Raw genomic sequence first — 21,677 nt, forward strand, 5'->3', positions numbered from 1 at the left:
ATTGGAAGAATGAATGTCCTGAGAGAAATGCGAAAGACCAGGAAAACCGCAAGACTAAAGTCCTCGTCACTGAAGAAGAGGACTGACGGGGCCAGGGCTCCTACACACTAAGCTCCCAGGAGCCCAGGGTTGCCTTAAAAATTGGGGGCAAAACTGTTAACTTCCTGGTGGACACAGGGGCTACCCACTTGGTGTTACTCGACCCAGGGAGACCAATTTCAAAATGAAAGACCGCCATCCACGTCCAAGGAGCCACAGGTAAAATATGAGAATATCCATGGACCACTGAAAGGACTGTAGATCTGGGGCGAGGAATAGTGACCCATTCTTTCCTCGTAATTCCAGAATGTCCAGCTCCACTTCTTGGCAGAGACCTACTCCAAAAGCTACGGGCTACTATTACATTCGGGGATAGTACCCCTCAGATGTCCATGTCTGCCCCGTCGACTATCTTAATTACCTGTCCTCTATCCGAAGAGTACTTACTCTACAAGAAGGAAGAAAAATGTAGACCCGTCCATGGGGACATTACTAGGCAGACTCCTGGTAGAATATCCAAGGGTATGGGCTGAAAACAATGCCCCAGGGTTGGCTAAGCACCAAGTCCCGGTAGTAGTAAGTTTAACTGCTACTGCGACCCCTGTCCGGGTTAAGCAATACCCGATTGCCCAAGATGCCAAAATTGGTATAAGGAAACATACCCAGCGGCTGTGGGAAGCAGGGATTCTCGTGCCGTGCCAATCGCCGTGGAACACTCCCTTGTTCCCAGTCTAGAAGCCTAGTACTCAGGACTACCGGCCAGTACAAGACTTAAGAGAAATGAACAAGAGGGTTGAAACCATCCACCCGACTGTACCCAACCTGTACACTCTCTTAAGCTTGCTACCTCCTGAGAGAACTGTTTATACCGTACTAGATTTAAAGGATGCTTTCTTCAGCATTCACTTAGCCCCTAGCAGCCAGCCTATCTTTGCCTTTGAGTGGACAGACTCAGAGGGAGGAGTCTAGGGCCAACTAATCTGGACGTGTTTACCACAAGGATTTAAAAATTCTCCTACCCTATTTGATGAGGCCCTAAGTACAGATCTTCAACCTTTCCATCAGCGTAATCTTGACTGTACTTTACTCCAGTATGTTGATGATTTATTATTAGCAGCTGAAACCGAGGAAATCTGTCTCGCGGCAACCAGGGATCTGCTTGGCATCCTAGAGGCATACGGGTACCGGGTCTTGGCTAAGAAGGCCCAGCTATGCACCCAGTTGGTGGCCTACCTCGGGTATACACTCAAAGAAGGAAAACAGACTCTATCCCGGCAGAGGATTGAAGCTATTCTTCAGATTCCGGTACCCACCACCAAGAGACAGGTAAGAGAATTCCTCGGGGCGGCGGGCTATTGCAGACTTTGGATTCCTGGGTTCGCAGAAATTGCAAAGCCCCTGTACTCAGCAACAGGAGGAAATCAGCCCCTCAATTGGACAGAGACAGAACAGAAGGCCTTTGACCTTCTCAAGCAGGCACTCATATCAGCCCCAGCCCTTGCTCTTCCAGACATCACCAAAGGATTTCATCTTTTTGTGAGTGAAACCAAGGGAATCGCCAAAGGGGTCCTAACCCAACTGCTAGGCCCATGGTGCCGACCAGTGGCCTATCTATCAAAGAGACTAGACACGGTGGCCTCTGGATGGCCACCCTGCTTACGAGCCATAGCAGAGACGGCTCTCCTAGTCAAAGAAGCTGACAAACTCACCCTCGGGCAAAGTCTAAACATTACTACCCCTCATGTAGTAGAGGCCCTTCTCCGCAGTAGCCCAGAATGATGGATGACTAATTCCAGAATCACTCAATACCAGGCTCTCCTCCTCGACCAGCCAAGGATCAGCTTCTCCAAAGACACTGTCCTCAACCCAGCCAGCCTGTTGCCAGACCCAGACCCCCAGACCCCCATTCATAATTGCATAGATTTCACTGATGCCGTGTGTTCTTCACGGCCAGACCTCAAGGACTCCCCTCTACCTGAGGCCGATAAAGTTCTTTTCACGGACGGGAGCAGCTTCATGCAAGAAGGTAGGAGGTACGCGGGGGCAGCGGTTGTTACTCTAACCAGCACTATCTGGTCACAGGCTCTTCCCCATGGGACTTCTGCTCAAAAGGCCAAACTCATTACCCTCACTGAGGCACTAAAAATGGGGAAAGGACAAGGCAGTCACAATATACACCTTTGCCACTGCACATGTACATGGAGCCATCTACAAGGAAAGAGGGCTTCTGACTTCAGCTGGGAAGGATATCAAGAACAAGGAGGAGATCTTAGCCTTACTTGAAGCCATATGGATGCCTAAGGCTCTGGCTATTGTTCATTGTAAAGGGCATAAAAAAGGGAAGAGTCCTGAGTCTGAGGGAAACCGACGAGCCGATGCAGAGGCAAGAACAGCGGCCATAAGGCCAGTGGGGCCCCCACCACATCTACTGACTGTTGTCCCTTACCCAGAACTGCCTCCATCTCCGACCTATACGGCTGAAGAGGACATATATTTTCAGGACAAAGGAGCCACTAGGAACCAACAAGGGTGGTGGACAACCCCAGATGGAAAAATTCGGCTCTCATGGGCCCTGGGAAGGACTCTCCTCCACCAACTACACCAGACCACACACCTAGGGCGAACTAAGATGCTCCAAGCTTTAGACCCCTACTTTCACTTGTTAGAAGGAAGAGGAACCGCAGAAGAGATTGCCTCACGATGCCCAGCTTGTGCCTAAGTTAATCCAAAGAAGGGGAAAATAGAAGAACCCAGGCATAGGGAAAGAGGAACTTATCCAGGGGACCACTGGGAGGTCGATTTCACTGAGGTAACCCCGACTGTGGGGGGCTACAAATATTTACTTGTTTTTATAGACACCTTTTTAGGATGGGTAGAGGCCTTCCCCACAAGGAAAGAAACTTCCTTAGTAGTTACTAAGAAACTACAAGAAATCCTCCCTCGATTTGGTCTCCCTGGAACTGTAGGGTCAGATAACGGGCCAGCCTTCGTAGCAAAGATGTCACAGCAATTGGCTAGCTACCTAAATTTGCGATGGAAACTCCACTGCGCCTACCGGCCCCAAAGTTCAGACCAAGCACAGCGAATGAATCGGACCCTAAAAGAGACACTAGCCAAGTTAGGATTAGAAACTGGTGAGAACTGGATAGAACTTCTCCCCTTTGCTCTTCTCCAAGCCAGGTATACTCCATATATTAATGGATTTACCTCATTTGAGATTTTCTTTGGAAAACCCCCTCCTTTAGTACCTAGAATACAGGATGAGAAAAAAGCAGAGTTATGTAACCTTGTCTTACTTAAATCTTTACAGGCCCTTCAAAGTGTGCAAGAGGAGATTTGGTCCCAGGTTCGTGCTGCCCACTCAGCTCCGGAGGACGGACTCCCCCATCAGTTTCAGCCTGGGGACATTGTGTGGATCCGGAAGTTCACTTCCAAAGGATTAGAACCAAAGTGGAAAGGACCCTCCCAGAAAAGCTCACTCTATAGAGCCCAACAAACCACTACTAATTCCAGGACTACCCCAAAGTCTTACATCTAAGAGAACTCCTGTTTCCCAGGCAACCCCAACTCCGGCTCTAGCCTCTTCGGGTAGTAGCCTAACAGCTATTAAATCCCAGGCATTTGACCAGCCACAACCAGAACCCAAAGGAGAATTAATAACTATGTTAACAACAATACATAAGGTCTTAAATAAGACCTCCCCAGACATAGGGCAGGATTGCTGGTTGTGCCTAAACCCAAAACCCCCTTATTATGTCGGGGTAGGAACTCCCCTAAACTTAACTGAGCTCAGCAGTGCACATGACTGTGAATGGGAAACTCCTCAACTCACCTTGAGAGACGTACAAGGAAAAGGAACTTGCCTGATTTCAAAGAATTATTCGAAGCTGTTGGCACAGTCCCCTTACTTTGATAATTGTAATCGTACTATCGAAGTATCTACCTCAGGGAATAAATACTATAAAGCTTCAAATAATACTTGGCTAGCATGCGATAGTGGGCTCACTCACTGTGCTGCAGCTGTCCTTTTCAACTTAGGTGAGGCTAATATTTGTATCTTAGTCTTTGTTCTCCCCCAAATTTCCCTTTACAATGGGCTGGAAGGCAGACTCCACTTCTTCCATCAGGACAGGTTACAGAAATGGGCCATACCAGTCTTAGTACCCCTTCTTGTAGGACTTGGAATAGAAGGCTCAGCGGTGGTAGGTACTACTGCTCTCATCAAGGGAGAACATGAATTACGTGAAATTGGAATGCAGATAGATAAGGATATCAAGACCTTAAAAGACATCATCAGCGGGCTGGAACTTCAAGTCGATTCACTAGCAGAAGTAGTCCTCCAAAATAGAAGAGGTTTAAATTTATTATTCTTAGAACAAGATGGGTTATGTATGGCTCTGGGTGAAACCTGTTGCTTCTATGCCCATAACTCTGGAGTAATTAGAGAAAGCTTACAACTAGTACAGAGAAATTTGGATGCCAGGGAAAAACAGAGACTAGAATCAAACAACTGGTTTCATAGGATGTTCCATTGGTCACCATGGCTAACAACTCTTCTATTTACTGTAGCTGGACCTTTAATCATCCTTCTCCTTTTGTTAACTTTTGGCCCATGTTTCCTTAATTTCTTGTTTGCATATATAAGGAAAAGAATTAATTCCATTAGACTTTTAGTATTACAGACTAAAGGCTATGAGCAAATTCCGCATGAAGAATCAAATTTGATTTTTGCTATGGCCAGTGGGGAATGTGGTGGCTGACGAATGACTACTTGAGATTTATTACTTGTAGGAAAATTATTGTTTGACTATCGCCATAGGAACAAAAGGCTTTTGATCATAGGGACATAACATTCTGATAACAAGCTTTCTGCTTCTCTACTCCCCGCTTGCACACCCCGGCTTTTAGCTTGACAGGTAGTGAATAGGAGAAAAATAGACCTTTGTGTTCAGACAGAATGAAGAATGGGATTTTGGGCTTAAAAACACTGTACCTCTACATTTTGGGGCTGCTTAATTTGGGGTCTGCATACCCCTAGCAGACCCAGCTGGCTGAACAAAGAGTGTATTTCCTATAACTCACTGATTTCTCGTGGTCCGTGTGTCTTTCGGGGGCTGGCGGCTACAACAGTACTTGTCACTACAAAGGGAACAGTATATCATCCTCACTTGAGGATATTGATTGGAGACACGAGCCCAAGACACAGGGCCTATCTTTGCCTAACAAAAAGTAGAAGGAGACTGGGACCCAAAGCACTAAGCCTGTCTATTCTCAAAACTAGTAGATAGGAAAACTTAATCCAAAGGGTAAGACTGTCCTCATGTAATTGAGTCTTAACTAGAAATCTAAAACCTTGTCTCCGGCCTCTATTTCCTCTTAGGAACCAGGATGCTGACCTTGGTTTTGCAGTTCCAATCCCTTCCCCTATTTCCAAGAAGTAGAAATGAGAAATTAGACCACAGTATTTCTTCCGACTTTTTCCGACATAGACTGAAATGGGGTTGAAAGCCCAATTTCCAAGCTTGTTCTCTGTGAACAAATGTTGCCTGGAGCCCTGGCTCAAAGCAAAAGTCTTCTTTATGTATGTAAATATAAAACGAAGACTGGGGAAATCTGAACTAAGCCTTGACCACCTAAGAGAAAGCAGTTAAACTCAGGGTCACAATGTCAAGATCATCCGATTGGTAACAATATCCAGTCTGAAAACCTAGGTCCGCAAACATGCAGTTGGGCACCTGCTACCTGAAACTACTGTGGACACCTTGGCCTGCAGAATCAAGCTGTCATCTCTTTGAAGGAGGACGAATGGAGGAATTGGTACACCATTCCAAGACTGTCCTCCCTTGAAAATATTGAGATAGAAATTGCACTGAAGAAACTAACCTGTTACATTATAACAGTACATTCAGCACAAACTGGTTCCATGTTACCAATGTTCCTTTGATACAATTATTGAAAGGTGACCATACCTTACAGCACCAAAACTTTCCCCTGGTAATTGTACATAGTTTGGGCACTAAGAAACCTGGATCAAAACCTGAAGTGTCTTGTAAGTTACTCGATCAGAGAGCCTGGAAGCACAGCCAAGCATTGCTTCTGTTTCCAGAAAGCAGTTTGGAGACCTTTGCACACAGAATCTCGCCTAACTTTACAGAACAGATCTTTAGATAGAGGACATTACAGACCGTCAAAAAATGTTGATGAAAAAAATGTTGATGAAAGTCCATGGTCCAACCCAGTTCTCTGCTGGAATTCAGGTAAGTTGTGTGGACGTTTGAATATACAATACCACACCGATCTCACTTAAAGGATGCAGTCCAGTGCAAAACAATTCACAAACTGAAGCCTGATTCATTGTAAGAGGTAAGGTAAAAATCTAAAGCCACAATGACAAGAACGTCACCTGGTAGACACGAGATTCCTGCAGATTCTTCCTTGATCTCCGTGTGAATCTCTCCAGGTATTCACTTGACTTCTGTGTAATTCTCTGGTGATTACTACATGATTTTCAGGTGACTTCTACCTTATTCCTCTTCCCCTATCCTCAAACAAGTGTTTTCAAAACACCTCTCATAAACTCTTATTTTCAATATTTCAGCATTGAGTCATTGGCCTTTAAGAAAATTCTTCTCGACAGTAGTATCCTAAGAATAGTGTGGATCTCCCACCGGAACCGCTAAGGATGATGCTCACAATGACTCAGCATTTCTGCTACAATATAGCATAATGACACTTAGAGTTTCCACCACTCGAAGGGAGCTTCATCATTCTGACTCAGCCTCTAAATATCAATGCGGTTAATGTGTGACCATTGCTTTCATTGTATTCAAGCAGGTTGCGTGACCAGAGACGAAACCTCAGGGTAGTTACCTAAGACAAGTGTGGATTAGCCTATGCCGCTGTTCTCAAACAAGTCTTCTCATGAAGACATAGCCTTTCTATTCAAGGGCTATTAGGTGGCTATGTTACACAGAAAATATTATTTTCTCAGTGCTTATGTGAATTTTACCAAGGAATGTAGAAGGGTAACACAAAAGTGAGTGCCATACCATCACCCCACTTTTACGTGATTTTTGTGTGTTGCCTTCAGGCCAGTTTCTTCCTGGTCACCTGAATCCTACGGGAAAGTGTTGTGACTATCGCGAGATTCCCTAATTCTTGGTACGAGATTTCCAGGTGACTTCCATCAGTTTTCCTCTGCTAGGATAACACAAGCCTCTTAAGAATATGTTGAAGAAACTGCCTCAATGTTCGTTTCTCAGCATTTTTTCCATATTGGTTTATCCAATCTCTCGTAGATCTTTGGTCTTGGTTTGATATAGAGAAATTCTTCAGCAGCCGTTTTTTTTTTTTTCAATGAAATAGTAACCTCACAATGATTCAACATTTTTCCTACAATCAAGCAATATGGCAGCTATGGTTTCAAACACTACCCTTTTGCTTCCTCACAGCACACTCAGGTTCAATGACGAACACAACCAATGTACGACTTCTATCTCCACTGACATAGGCAGTTTTCCTGACAAAGAAACAAAAGGAGAGGTGAATTAAAGATCATTGACTGCCCACATATACCGTTGACCTCACATAAATTTTAGAATGTGAACATGACTTTCAATTGAAAGCCAGTATGAAGTCTGTCTCGCCCACTTTTTTTTACATGCATACTAGTGATTTCTCAGTATTGATGTGAATTTTCTCAATGATATGCACTCGTCACTTCAAGAAAGCACTACATCATCTTCCCTTGGGAGGATGTGGATTGGTGACATGGGCCCAAGTCACAAGGCCTGTCTTTTCCTAACAAAATGTAGAAGGGATACTTGGAACCAAGGCACTAAGTAGATACTCTCTGAAAACTAGTAGATAGGATAACTTAAACCCCAGGACATGTGTGTCCTAATGGAATTTGAGTGTTATCTCGATACCTAGGAACTTGTCTCCTGCCTGCATTTCCTATTGGGATCCAGGGTGCTATCTTTGGTTGCAGTTACAATTTATACTTCTATTTCCAGAAAGTAGATTTGAAAATTAGCCCAGAGCATTTCTTACGACTTTCTGCGACAGAGACTAAAACAGTGGCGTGAGCCCACATTTCCAATCCTTTTATCTATGAACATATGTTGCCTGAAACCTTGTCACAAAGCAAAAACTTTCTTAGGAAAGAAAAAATAAAATGGAGCTTGTGGAAATCTGAACCAAGCCTGGACCTCCTAAAATGACAGTTAAAGCCCAGGCCGCCAATGTCTAGACCATCCACTTGTTAACAATGTCCAGTCTCAAGACCTAGTCCCACTAACATCCAGCCTGGCCCTTGTTACCTGAAATTCTTGTGGATACCTTGGCCTATAGAACCAAGCTGTCATCTCCTAGGAGGAGGAAGAATGGAGGTCTTGGTGCTCATGTCCTAGACTTACTCCCTTGAAAGCATTTACAATAGAAATTGGGTCGATGGTACCAACCTTGTGTCATTTTAACAGTACATTCAGCACAAACTGGTCCCACATCACCAATTCTTTTTTCAGACAATTATTGAAAGGTGACCATAGCATGCAGCACCAAGCCTTTCTTCTGGTAAGAGATGGTAGCATGGGCACTAAGAAACCTGGCCAAAGCCTAGACTGTTCTTTAAAAACTCCACTGTGGAGCTGGGAATCACAACCAAGTATTGCTTCTATTTTTATAAAGTAGAGTAGAGACTGCGGCCCATGGAATCTAGCCCTACTTTACATAACGAGTATTTAGGTTGAGGACTTGTCAAAAGGTCACAAGACATTCTTGGTAGGAAAAGAAAGGTCATTAGAAGTCCATGGCCTAGGAGGCAGTCCTCTACTGGAACTGGGGTGATTTCAGAAGACATTTGAAAACACAACACATGGCTAAACTCATATATAAGGTAAACTCCATAGCAATACAATTCATGCTCTGAAGCCTGGTTCATTATATGAAGTAAAGTGAAAACCTACGGCCACAGCAACAAGACAGGTCACTTGGTAGATACCAGATTAGTGTAGGGTATTCCTTTATCTCCATGTGAATTCCACCAGGTGTTTACTTGATCTCCGTGTGATTTCCTTGTGATTTCTAAGCAATTTTCAGGTGATTTCCACCTTATTTCTCTTCCCCTATTTTCAAACAAGTGTTTTCAAAACTCATCTCAGAAACTCTTATTTTCAATATTCAACATTGAGTCATTGGCCTTTAAGCAATTCCCTGTCGACAGTAGTGGCTAACTGTCTGCATAAAAGAATATATCGAGTGTTCCACAAGAAACCGTTCAGAGCTATACTCACAATGACTCAGAATTTCTGATATAATACAGCAAAATGGCACAGTTTACACTGCTCTAAAGTAGCTTGGTCAAGGAAACTCAGCATCCAAATTGATATGCAGTTAATGTTCAACAGCAGTTCCCACTGCATTGAAGAAGGTTGCCTGACCACAGATGAAACCTAAGGCCAGTGATCTAACAATTGCCTGTTAAGCTATGTCAATGTCCTCAGGCGAACCTTCTCTTGCAGACATGAACTTTTGATTGAAGGGTCGTTAGGTGGCTATTTTCCACAGACACTATCATTTTCTCAGTGGTTATCTAAATTTTACCAAGGAATGGAGAAGGGTAACTCAAAAGTGAGCACCACACCATCAACCCCATATAACTGACTCTCTATGATGCTCTCAGGCCCATCTCTTGATGTTGTCCTAAATACCTCTGGGAAGCCTCAAGAATTTCTCGAGATTCCCTAATAATTTTTATTATTAGGGAATGTCCAGGAGACTTCCTCCTTACTTTCCTCTGCTAGGTTAAAGTAACCTTTTCTTAACATGTTGATGAAAAAGTCTTAGTGTCAATTTCTCAGTTTTCCTTCATTGGTGGTTAAACCGGTCCCTCTCAGAATTTGTGGTCTTAGGTTTGCTATAGAGAAATTTTGAGGCAGCCATTCAAGTGGTATGCCCATAATGACTCAGCAATTTTCCTAAACTACAGAAAAATAGCGGTGATTGTTTCCACCACTATCCAATAGCTGCCTCACAACACACTCAGGCTCAATTATCAACGCTGCCAATGTGCGACTGTCGCCCCCACCCCCGAATATAAGGCAGTTTTCCTGACAAGCAGACAAAACTAGAGGCAAATTAAAGATCATTGACTGCCCGCATATACCGCTGACTTCTAATTAGGTTTGTAATGTAGACATGATATTCGATTGGAGGACAGTTAGGAGGATGACTTGGCCACCTTCTGCTCCATGTAGACTGTGCTCTTTTGAATTTTCTGTGTGATATGCACTTGTCAATACAAAAGGAACACTACATCATTCTCCCTTCTGAGGATTAGATTGGTAACAAGGCACCAAGACACAAGACATGACTTTTTCTAACAAAAAGGAGAATGGACTCAGACCCAAAGCACTAAGCCTGTCCTCTCTTAAAACTAGTAGATAGGAGAACTTAATCCAAAGGGCAAGCCTGTCCTCTTATAAACTGAGTCTTATCTAGAAACCTAAAACCTCCTTGTAATTCTCTGGTGATTACTACGTGATTTTCAGGTGACTTCCACTTTATTCCTCTTCCCCTATCCTCACAAATGGTTTGAAAACACGTCTCATAAAGTCTTATTTTCAATATTTCAGCATTGAGTCATTGACCTTTAAGATATTTCTTCTCAACAGTAACAGCCTAAGGTTCACCTTCAAGAATAGTGTGGATCTCCCACCAGAATTGTTAAGGGTTATGCTCACAATGACTCAGCATTTCTGCTACAATACAGCATAATGGCTTTTAGAGTTTCCATAGCTCTAAGGTAGCTTCGTCATTTAGACTCCGCCTCCCAATTTCAATGTGGTTGATGTGTGAACGCTGATCTCATTGTATACAAGCAGATTGCCTGACCAGAGACGAAACCTCAGGGTAGTTACCTAATGACAAGTGTGTGTTAGCCTATGCTGTTGTCCTCAAGCAAGTCTTCTCATGCAGACATGACCTTCAATTGAAAAGCCGATATGTAGTTATGTTACACAGGTAATCTTATCTTCTCAGTGTTTATGTGAATTTTACCAAGAAATGTAGAAGGGTAACACAAAAATGAGCACCGCACCATCACCCCATTTTCACATGATTTTTGTGTGTTGCCCTCAGGCCAGTCTCTTCCTGGTCACGTGAATCATGAGGGAAATCTCATGAGTATCGTGAGATTTCCTAATTTTCAGTATTAGATTTTGAGACAACTTCCACTTCACTTTCCTCTGCGAGGCTAATAAATAATAAACCTCTTCAGAACACATTGATGGAACAGCTTGTGTGTCAATATCTCAGTTATCTTTCTTTGGTGGTAAGCCAGTTTTTCTCCAAATTCGTAGTCTGAGGTTTGGTATAGAGAAATTCTGAGGCAGCCGTTCTTTTCACCATCAAGTGATATTCTCACAATGACTCAGCAATTTTCCTATAATACAGAAAATTGGTGGCTATTGTTTCCACCACTATCCAGTCACTGCCTCACAGCACACTCAGGCTCAAAGATTAATGCCTCCAATGTATGACTGTTGACTTCATGAACAGAAGGCAGTTTTCCTGAGAAACAGACAAAACTAGAGGTGAATTAACGATCATTGACTGCCTGCATATACCATTGACCTCAAATTAGATTTGTAATGTAGACACGACATTCGATTGGAGGACAGTTAGAAGGCTGTCTCGGCCACTTTCTGCTCCCTTTGGACTAATGACTTCTCAGTGTTGATGTGAATTTTCTCAGTGATATTCATTAGCAGTAAAAGGGAACACTACATCCTCCTTTCTTGTGAAGACATGGATTGGTGACACTGGCCCAGGGAACAAGGCCTGTCTTTTTCTAACAAAAGGTAGAAGGGATACTGAGTCCTAAAGCACTAAGCCTGTCCTCTCTGAAATCTAGTAAATAGGAGAACTTAATCCCAAGGGCAAGCCTGTTCTCCTGTAATTTCAGTCTTATCTAGAAACCAAGGACCTTGACTAACCACCTCCATTTCCTATTAGAAACCAGAGTGTCGATGTTGGTTTTGCAGTTCCAATTCCTACCCATATTTCCAGGAAATAGATTTTAGAAATTCGCCCACAGCATTTCTTTCAACTTTCTCTGACATATAATGAAATGGTGTCATAATCCCAAGTTTCAAGCCTGTTTTCTGTGAACAAAAGTTACCTGGAGCCCTGGCTCAAAACAAAATCTTTCTTTATGGAAGAAAAAATAAAATGGAGACTGGAAACATGAACCAAGTCTGGACCACCAAAACAGAAGCAGTTAAACGCAGGGCCACAAAGTCAAGATCATCCAATTTGTAAAAATATCCAGCCTGAAGACCTAGGCCTACAGACATCCAGTCTGGACTCTGCTACCTGAAACCTTGGCCTACAAAATCAAGCTATCATCTCCTAGAAAGAGGAAGCATGGAGGACTTGGTGCACGGTTCCAAGACTGTATTCCCTTTAAAGTATTTACGGTAGAAATTGAGTTGAACACAGCAACCTTTGTCATCATAACAGTACATTCAGCATAAGTTGATTCCACATCTCCAATTTTCATTTGATACAGTTATTGAAAGGTGACTGTACCTTACAGCACCAAGCCTTTCCCGATTTAATAGAACATAGTTTGGGCACTAAGAAACCTGGATGAAAGCCTGAACTGTTTTGTAAGTTATTCGATTGGAGAATCTGGAAGCATGGCCAAGCATTGCTTTTATTTCCAGGAAATAGAATGAAGACTTGGCACATAGAATCTAGCCTAACTTTACTGAACGGATCTTTAGATAGAGGACATGGCACATGGTTACAAAACCTTCTTAGAAGGAAAAACTTTCAATGAAAGGCCATTGCCCAGAATCTAGTTCTCTCCTGGAACTATGGTAAGTTGTCTGGACGTTTGAATACCCAACACCAGGCCGGTCTCATATACAGGGTACACTCGAGTGTAAAACATTTCACAAACTGAATCATAAGAGGTAAGGTGAAAACTTACAGCCACAACAACAAGACTCGTCACCTAGTAGACACCAGATTCCTACAGGATCTTTGATCCCCACATGAATCTCTGCAGGTATTCACTTGACCTTTATTTAAATCCTTGTTGATTACTACGTGATTTTCTGGTGACTTCCACTTTATTCCTCTTCCCGTATCCTCAATTGAGTGTTTTCAAAACACATCTCATAAAGTCTTATTTTCAATATTTCATCATTGAGTCATTGTCTTTTAAGCAATTACTTCTCAACAATAGTAGCCTATGGTTCACCTTCAAGAATAGCATGGATGTCCTACCAGAACTGTTAATGGTTATGCTCCTAATGACTCTGTATTTCTGCTTCAATACAGCATATGGTAGCCAGAGTTTGCACCACTCAAAGGAAGCTTTGTCATTCAGACTCAGTCTCTCAACTTCAAAGTGGTTAATGTGTGACCGCTGCTCCCATTGTATACAAGCAGGTTGCTTGATCAGAGATGAAACCTCAGAAGAGTTACCTAATGACAAGTGTGTGTTAGCCTATGCCGCCGTCCTCAAGCAAATCTTCTCATTCACACATGAGCTTTCTATTGAAGGGATGTTAGGTGGCTATGTTACACATGTAATCTTAATTCTCAGTGCTTATGTGAATTTTGCCAAGAAATTAAGACATGTAACACAGAAGTGAGTGCCAAACCATCACCCCAATTTCACATGATTTTCATGTGTTACCCTCAAGCCAGTCTCTTCCTGGTCTCGTGAATCCCTTGGCAAAGCCTTGTGAGTATCATGAGATTTCCTAATTCTTAGCACAAGATTTTCAGGAGACATCCACCTAATTACCTCTCCTAGATTAGTACAAGCCTTTTCAGAATGCTCTGAAGAAACTACCTCAATGTATGTACCTCAACTTTTCTATATTGGTAAGCCAGTCTCTTGCAGATTTTTAGTCTGTGGTTTGATATAGAGAAATTCTTCAGCAGCCTTTCTTTTTGCAATGAAGAGGTATACTCACAATGACTCAGCATTTTTGCTACAGTAAAGCACAATGGCAGCTATGATTTCCACCGCTATCCATTCACTGCCTCCCAGCACACTCAGGCTCAATTATGAATGCAGCTCATATGCGACTTCTCTCTCCACTGACATAGGCAGTTTTCCTGACAAACTTACAAAATTAGAAACAAATTAAAGATCATTGACTGCCCGCATTTACCATTGACCTCACATAAGATTTGTAATGGGGATATGACATTCAGTTGGAGGTCATTATGAAGTCCGTCTCAGCCACCTTCTGTTCCAGGCATACTAATGATTTCTCAGTGTTGATGTAAATTTTCTCAGTGATATGTACTCATCAGTTCAAAGAAAGCACTAAATCATCTCTTGTGAGAAAGTGGATCGGTGACATGGGCCCAAGGCACAAGGACTCTCTTTTCCTGTCAAATTTAGAAGGAAGATAGAGAACAAAGGCACTAAGCCTATCTTCTATGTAAACTAGTAGATAGGATAACTGAAATCACAGGGCAGGTCTGTACTAATGTAATTTGAGTCTTATCTCTACACCAAGGACCTTGTCTCCTGCCTGCATTTTCTATTGGGATCTATTGTGCTTTCCTTGGTTGCAGTTACAATTCCTACTTCTATTTCTAGAGGGTAGATTGGAGAAATTAGCCTAGAGCATTTCTTAGGACTGTCTCTGACATAGACTGAAAGGGTGGCATAAGCACACAGTTCCATGCCTGTTCTTTGTGAACAAATGTTGCCTGAAGTCCTTGTCTCAAAGCAAAAGCCTTCTTTAGGGAAGAAAAAATAAAACAGAGACTGTGGACATCTAAACAAAGCCTGGACCTCTTAAAAGGACACAGGCCCACAAAGTCAAGACCATCCAATTGCTAACAATGTCCAGTCTCAAGACCTGGGCCCACAAACATCCAGCCTGGCCCTTGTTACCTAAAACTCTTATGGACACATTGGCCTATAGAACCAAGCTGTCATCTCCTAGGAGGAGGAAGAATGGAGGACTTGGTGCACACCTCCAAGACTGTACTCCCTTGTAAGCATTTATAATAGAAGTGCTTGGGCCGATGGCATCAACCCTGTGTCATCAAACAGTACATTCAGCACAACCTGGTTGCACGTCGCCAATTTTCCTTTTAGACAATTATTGAAAGGTGACCATACCTTGCAGCTCCAAGCCTTTGTTCTCATAAGAGAAGGTAGTGTGGACACTAAGATCTCTGGCTGCAGCATGGACTGCTATTTAAAAAACTCTGTTGGAGAGCTTGGAATCACAACCAAGCATTGCTTCTATTTCTAGGAAGTAGAGTGGAGACCTAGGCCCACAGAATTTGGACTACCTTTAGATAACAAATCTTTGGGTAGAGGACTTGGCAAATGATCACAAGACATTCTTGGTAGGAAAAGAATAGGCATTGGAAGTCCATGGCCTAGGAGACAGTCCTCTGCTGGAACTTGGGTAAGTTGGATGGACATTTGAAAATACAACACCATGCCATTCTCATATATAAGGTAAACTCGATTGCTATATGATTCATACTGTGAAGCCTGGTTTATTCTACAAAGAAAAGTAAAAACCTAAGGCCACAGCAACAAGACTGGTCATTTGGTACCTACCAGATTAGTGCGGAGTATTCCTTGATATCCATGTGAAGTCCACCAGGTGTTTACTTGATCCTCATGTGATTCCCTGAAGATTATTAAGTGAATTTCAGGTCATTTCCAACTTATTCCTTTTCTCTTATTTTCAAACAAGTGTTTTCAAAACTCAATTCATAAACTCTTATTTTTAATATTCAGCATTGAGTCAGTGGCATTTAAGCAATTCCTGTCGACAGTAGTGTCCAAAGGTCCACATAAAAGAATAGTGCTGGAGTCCTACATGAGTTATGCTCAAAATGTCTTAGCATTTTTGCTATAATACGGCCAAATGGTGCTTACAGTTTACAGCTCTAAAGTAGCTTCGTAAAGAAGAATCAGCCTCCAAATATCAACACAGTTAGTGTTCGACAGCAGCTTCCATTGTGTTCCAGCAGGTTGTCTGACCACAGATGTAACCTAAGGGCAGGTATTTAATGACAATTATCTGCTAACCTATGCCGCCATCCTCAAGTGTATCTTCTAATGCAGACATGACCTTTCGATTGAAGGCCATTAGATGGCTATGTTCCATAGACACTATTGTTTTCTTAGTGGTTGTCTAAATTTCACCAATGAATGCAGAAGGGTAACTCCAAAGTGAGAGCCATGCCATCAACCCAATATCACGTGATTCCCTGTGATGCCCTCAGGTCTGTCTCTTGAATGTCATGTGAATCCTGCAGAGAAGCCTCGTGAGTATCACTAAATTCCCTAATTCTTGTTATGAGATTTCCAGACATCTTCCACCTCGCTTTCTTCTGCTAGGCTACAATCAGCCCCTTCAGAACACTTTGATGGAACAGCCTCAATGTCAATATCTCAGATTTCTTTCCTTGGTGGTTAAGCCAGTCCCTCTCAGAATTTGTAGTCTGAGGTTTGGTATAGAGAAATTCTGAGGCAGCCATTCTTTCCACCATCAAGTGGTATCTTCAAAATGACTCAGCATTTTTCCTACAATACAGAAAAATGGCGGTGATGGTTTCCACCACTATCCAGTCACTGAATCACAGCACACTCAGGCACAATGATCAACGTCACCAATGTGCAACTGTTGCCTCCACAAACAGAAGGCCGTTTTCCCGATACACAGTGAAAATTAGAGGCGAAGTAAAGATCATTGACTGCCTGCATATACTGTTGATTTCAAATGAGATTAGTAATGGGGACAGGACATTCCATTGGAAGACAGTTATTGGAGAAGAGGAATAGGGTAAAAGTCATCTGAAAATCATGTAGTAATCAACAGGGAATTACATGAATGTCAAGTGAATACTTGGGAGAATTCATGTGGGGATCAAGCAGGACCCTAAGAGAATCTAGTATCTAGAGTCTTGTTGCTGTGGGTGTAGGTTTTCACCTTACCACTTACAATGAATCAGGCTTCAGTTTGTGCAATATTTTGCATTCGATTGTACCCTGTAAATGAGACCGGTTTGGTGTTGTATATTCAAACGTCGACTCAACTTACTGTAGTTCCAGCAGAGGACTAGTTCCTGGACAAAGGACTTCCATCGACATTTTTTCCTACCAGAAGGTCTTGTGACCTTGTGCCACATCCTCCTTCTAAAGATTTGTTTTGTAAAGATAGGCTAGATTCTGTGTGCTAAGGTCTCCAGTCTACTTCCTAGAAATAAAAGCATTGCTTGGCCATCCTTCCAGGCTCTCCATTCAATTACCTTACAAAACAGTTCAGGTAACAAGGGCCAGGCTGGATGTTTGTGGGCCTAGGTCTTCAGACTGGATATTGTTCCGAATTGTATGATATTGACGTTGTGGCCCTGAGATTAACTGCTTCCTTTTAGGCGGTCGAAGCTTGGTTCAGATTTCTACAATCTCTATTTTGTTTTTTTTTTCTTCCATAAAGAAGGTTTTTGCTTAAGCCTGGGCCGCAAGTAATATTTTTTCACAGAAAACAAGCTTGGAACTTGGGCTTACATCACCATTTCATTCTGTCAGAGAAAGTTGAAAGAAATGCTGTGGGCTAATTTCTCAGATCTATTTTCTGGAAATAGGGGTAGAGATTAGAACTGCAAACCCAAGGTCAGCACCGTGGTTCCTAATAGAAAATATTGGCCAATAAAAAGGTCTTAGTTTACGAGATAAGACTCAATTACATGAGGACAGGCTTGTCCTTTAGATTAAGTTCTCCTATCTACTAGTTTTCAGAGAAGACAGGTTTATTGCTTTGTGTCCCTGTTTCCCTTCTACTTTTTGTTAGGAAAAGACAGGCCTTGTGCCTTGGTTCTGTGTCACCAACCTTATCCTCTCAAGGGAGGATGATGTAGTGTTCCCTTTGTAGTGACAAGTGCATATCACTGAGAAGATTCACATTAGCACTGAGAAGTCATTAGTCTATGTGGAGCAGAAGGTGGCCAGGACAGCCTTCTAAATGTCCTCCAATCGAATGTTGTGCCTACATTACAAACCTAAACCTAATTTGATCAACGGTATTTGCGGGCAGTCAATAATCTTTAATTCGCCTTTAGTTTTGTCTGTTTCTCAGGAAAACTGTCTTATGTTCTTGGAGGCAACAAATTAGCGGTGTTGATAATTGAGCCTGTGCTGTGAGGCATGACAGGATAGTTGTGGAAACAATAGCCGCCAATTTTCTGTATTGTAGGAAAAATGCTGAGTCATTTCGAAGATACCACTTGATGGTGGAAAGAATGGCTGCCTCAGAATTTCTCTATACCAAACCTCAGACTACAAATTCTGAGAGGGACTGGCTTAACCACCAAGGAAAGAAATCTGAGATATTGACATTGAGGCTGTCCCATGAAATGTTCTGAAGATGCTTTTTCACCTAGCAGAGAAAAGTGAGGTCGAAGTTGCCTTGAAATCTTTTACCAAGAATTAGTGAATCTCACGATACTCACGAGGCCTCCTTGAGGGAATCACCGTCAAGAGATAGGCCTGAGGGCATCACAGGGAGTCATGTGATATTGGGCTGATGGTATGGCACTCACTTTTGAGTTACCCTTCTTCATTCCTTGGTAAAATTTAAATAACCACTGAGGAAATGATAGTGCCTGTGTAACATAGCCACCTAAAGGCCTTTCATTCAAAAGGTCATGTCTGTAGGAGAAGGTTCGCTTAATGACGGCGGCATAGGTTAATAGAAAATTATTGTTAGATAACTGACCTTAGCTTTCATCTGTGGTCAAGCAACCTTCTTGATTGTAATGAAAGCTGCAGTAGAACATTATCTACATTGATATTTGGAGTGTGAGTCTGCTTGAAAAGCTACTTTAGAGCGGTATAAACTGTTAGAGTCAGTTTGCTGTATTATAGTAAAAATGCTGAGTCACTGTGAGTATAACTCTGAATGGCTTCATGTGAGACTCCTGCACTATTCTATTATGTGGACCCCTGGAGACAGCTGTCAACAGGGAATTGCTTAAAGGCCAATGACTCAATGCTGAATATTGAAAATAAGTGTTTATGAGATGAGTTTTGAAAACACTTATTTGAAAATAGTGGAAGAGAAATAAGGTAGAATTCATTTGAAAACCACTTAGAAATTACTAGGGAATCAGGTGGAGGTCGAGTAAACACCTGGTGGAATTCACATGAGTAAGAAGGAATACCCTACACTATTCTGGTATCTACCACGTGACCAGTCTTGTTGCTGTGGCTGTAGCTTTTCATTTTACTTCATAGAATGAACCAGGCTTCAAGGCATGAATTGTATTGCAAACGAATTTACCTTATATATGAGATTGGCGTGGTGTTGTATTTTCAAACATCTACCCAACTTACCCAAGTTCCAGCAGAGGACTGCCTTCTAGGCCGTGGACTTCCAGTGACTTTTCTTTTCCTACCAAGAATGTCTTGTGATTGTTTGCCAAGTCCTTTACCTAAAGATTCATTATGTAAAGTTAGGCTGGATTCTGTGGGTCAAGGTCACCACTCTACTTCCTAGAAATAGAAGCAATACTTGGTTGTGATTCCAAGCTCCTCAATTGAGTTTTTTAAAGAACGGTCCAGGCTTTGGCCAAATTTCTTAGTGCCCCCACACTACCTTCTCTTACAAGAAGAAAGTCTTGGTGCTATAAGGCATGGTCACCTTTCAATAATTGTCTAAAAGGAAAATTGGTAATGTGAGACCAGGTTGTGCTGAATGTACTGTAATGATGACACAAGGTTGATGCCATTGGCCCAATTCTATCGTAAATGCATTGAGTACAGTCTTGGGGGTGTGCACGGTGACCTCCATTCTTCCTCCTCCTAGGAAATGAAAGCTTGGTTCTATAGGCCAAGGTGTCCACAAGAGTTTCAAGTAGCCAGGGCCAGGCTGAATTTTTGTGGGCCTAGGTCTTGAAACTGGATGGTTTTAATGTTGTGACCAATTTCTTTATCTATGCTTTTTTAGGATGTCCTGGCTTGGTTCAGACTTCCACAGTCTCAGATTTACTTTTTTTTTTTCTAAAGAAGACTTTTGCTTTGAGACAAGTACTTCAGTTAACATTTGTTCACAGAGAAGAGGTTTGGAACTGTGGGCATATGCCACCCTTTCAGTCTATGCCGGAGAAAGTGGGAAGAAATGCTCTGGGCTGATTTTTCAAATCTACCATCTTGAAATAGAGGTGAGAATTTAGACTGCAACCACGGATAGCAAACTGGATCCCAATAGGAAAGGCAGGCAGTAGACAAGTTTTTAAGTTTTGAGTTAAGTCTCAAATTACATGAGGACAGACTTGTTCTTTGTATTAATTTATCCTATTGATTAGTGTTCAGAGAGGACAGGCATAGTAGCTTGATTCCCAGTCTCCCTTTGACTTTTTGTTAGGAAAAGACAGGTCTTGTGCCTTGGGCCCGTGTCACCAATCCATATCCTCACGAGGGAGGATGATGAAGTACTCCATTTGTAGCAAAAAGTGCATATCACTGAGAAAATTCACAGCAACCCTGAGAAGTCTTTAGTATACGTGGAGCAGAGGGTGCTCGAGTCAGCCTCCTAATTATCCTCCAATTTAATGTCGTGTTCACATTACAAATCTAATTTGAAGTCAACGGTATATGTGGGCAGTCAATGATCTTTAATTCACCTCTAGTGTTGTGTGTTTTTTAGAAAAACTGCCTTCTGTTCGTGGAGGCAACAGTCACACATCGGCGGCGTTGATCATTGAGCCTGAGTGTGCTGTGAGGCAGTGACTGGATAGTGGTGGAAACAATGGCCACCATTTTTCTGTATTGTAGGAAAAATGCTGGGTCATTGTGAGGATACCACTTGATGGAAGAAAGAACAGCTGCCTCAGAATTTATCTATAGCAAAACTCAGACTAAAAATCTGTGAGAATCCGATTTAAACAATATGGGAAAAAAGCTGAGATACTGACATTGAAGCAGTTTATTCAACATGTTCTGAAAAAGCTTGTATTAGCCTAGCAGAGGAAAGTGAGGTGGAAGTCACCTGGAAATCTTGTACCAAGAATGAGGGAATCTTGCGATACTCACAAGGCTTTCCCGCAGGTCTCGTGATCAGGAAGAGACTGACCTGAGGGCAACACACGAAAATCATGTGAAATTCAGGTGATGGTGTGGCACTCACTTTTGTGTAACCCTTCTACATTCCTTGGTAAAATTCATATAAGCACTGAGAAAATGAGATTACCTGTGTAACATACGCCCCTAATAGCCCTTTAATCGAAAGGTCATGTCTGCTTGAGAAGACTTGCTTGAGGTCAGCAGGCTAACACACACTTGTCGTGAGGTAACTGCACTGAGGTTTCGTGTCTGGTCAGGCAACTTGTTTGTATACAATGGGAACAGCGGTAACACATGGACCATGTTGAAATTTAGAGGCTGAGTTTGAATGACAAAGCTACCTTAGAGTGGTGGAAACTCTAAGTGCCATTATGCTGTATTGTAACAGAAATGCTGAGTCATTGTGAGAATAACCTGTAACAGTCCTGGTGTGAGAACCACGCTATTCTTGAAGGTGAACCTTAGGCTACTTCTGTCAAGAATAAATTGCTTAAAGGCCAATGACTCAATG

This window comes from Pteropus vampyrus, unplaced genomic scaffold (assembly GCF_000151845.1).
Source record: "Pteropus vampyrus isolate Shadow unplaced genomic scaffold, Pvam_2.0 Scaffold2279, whole genome shotgun sequence".
In the NCBI taxonomy this organism is placed as follows: domain Eukaryota; kingdom Metazoa; phylum Chordata; class Mammalia; order Chiroptera; family Pteropodidae; genus Pteropus; species Pteropus vampyrus.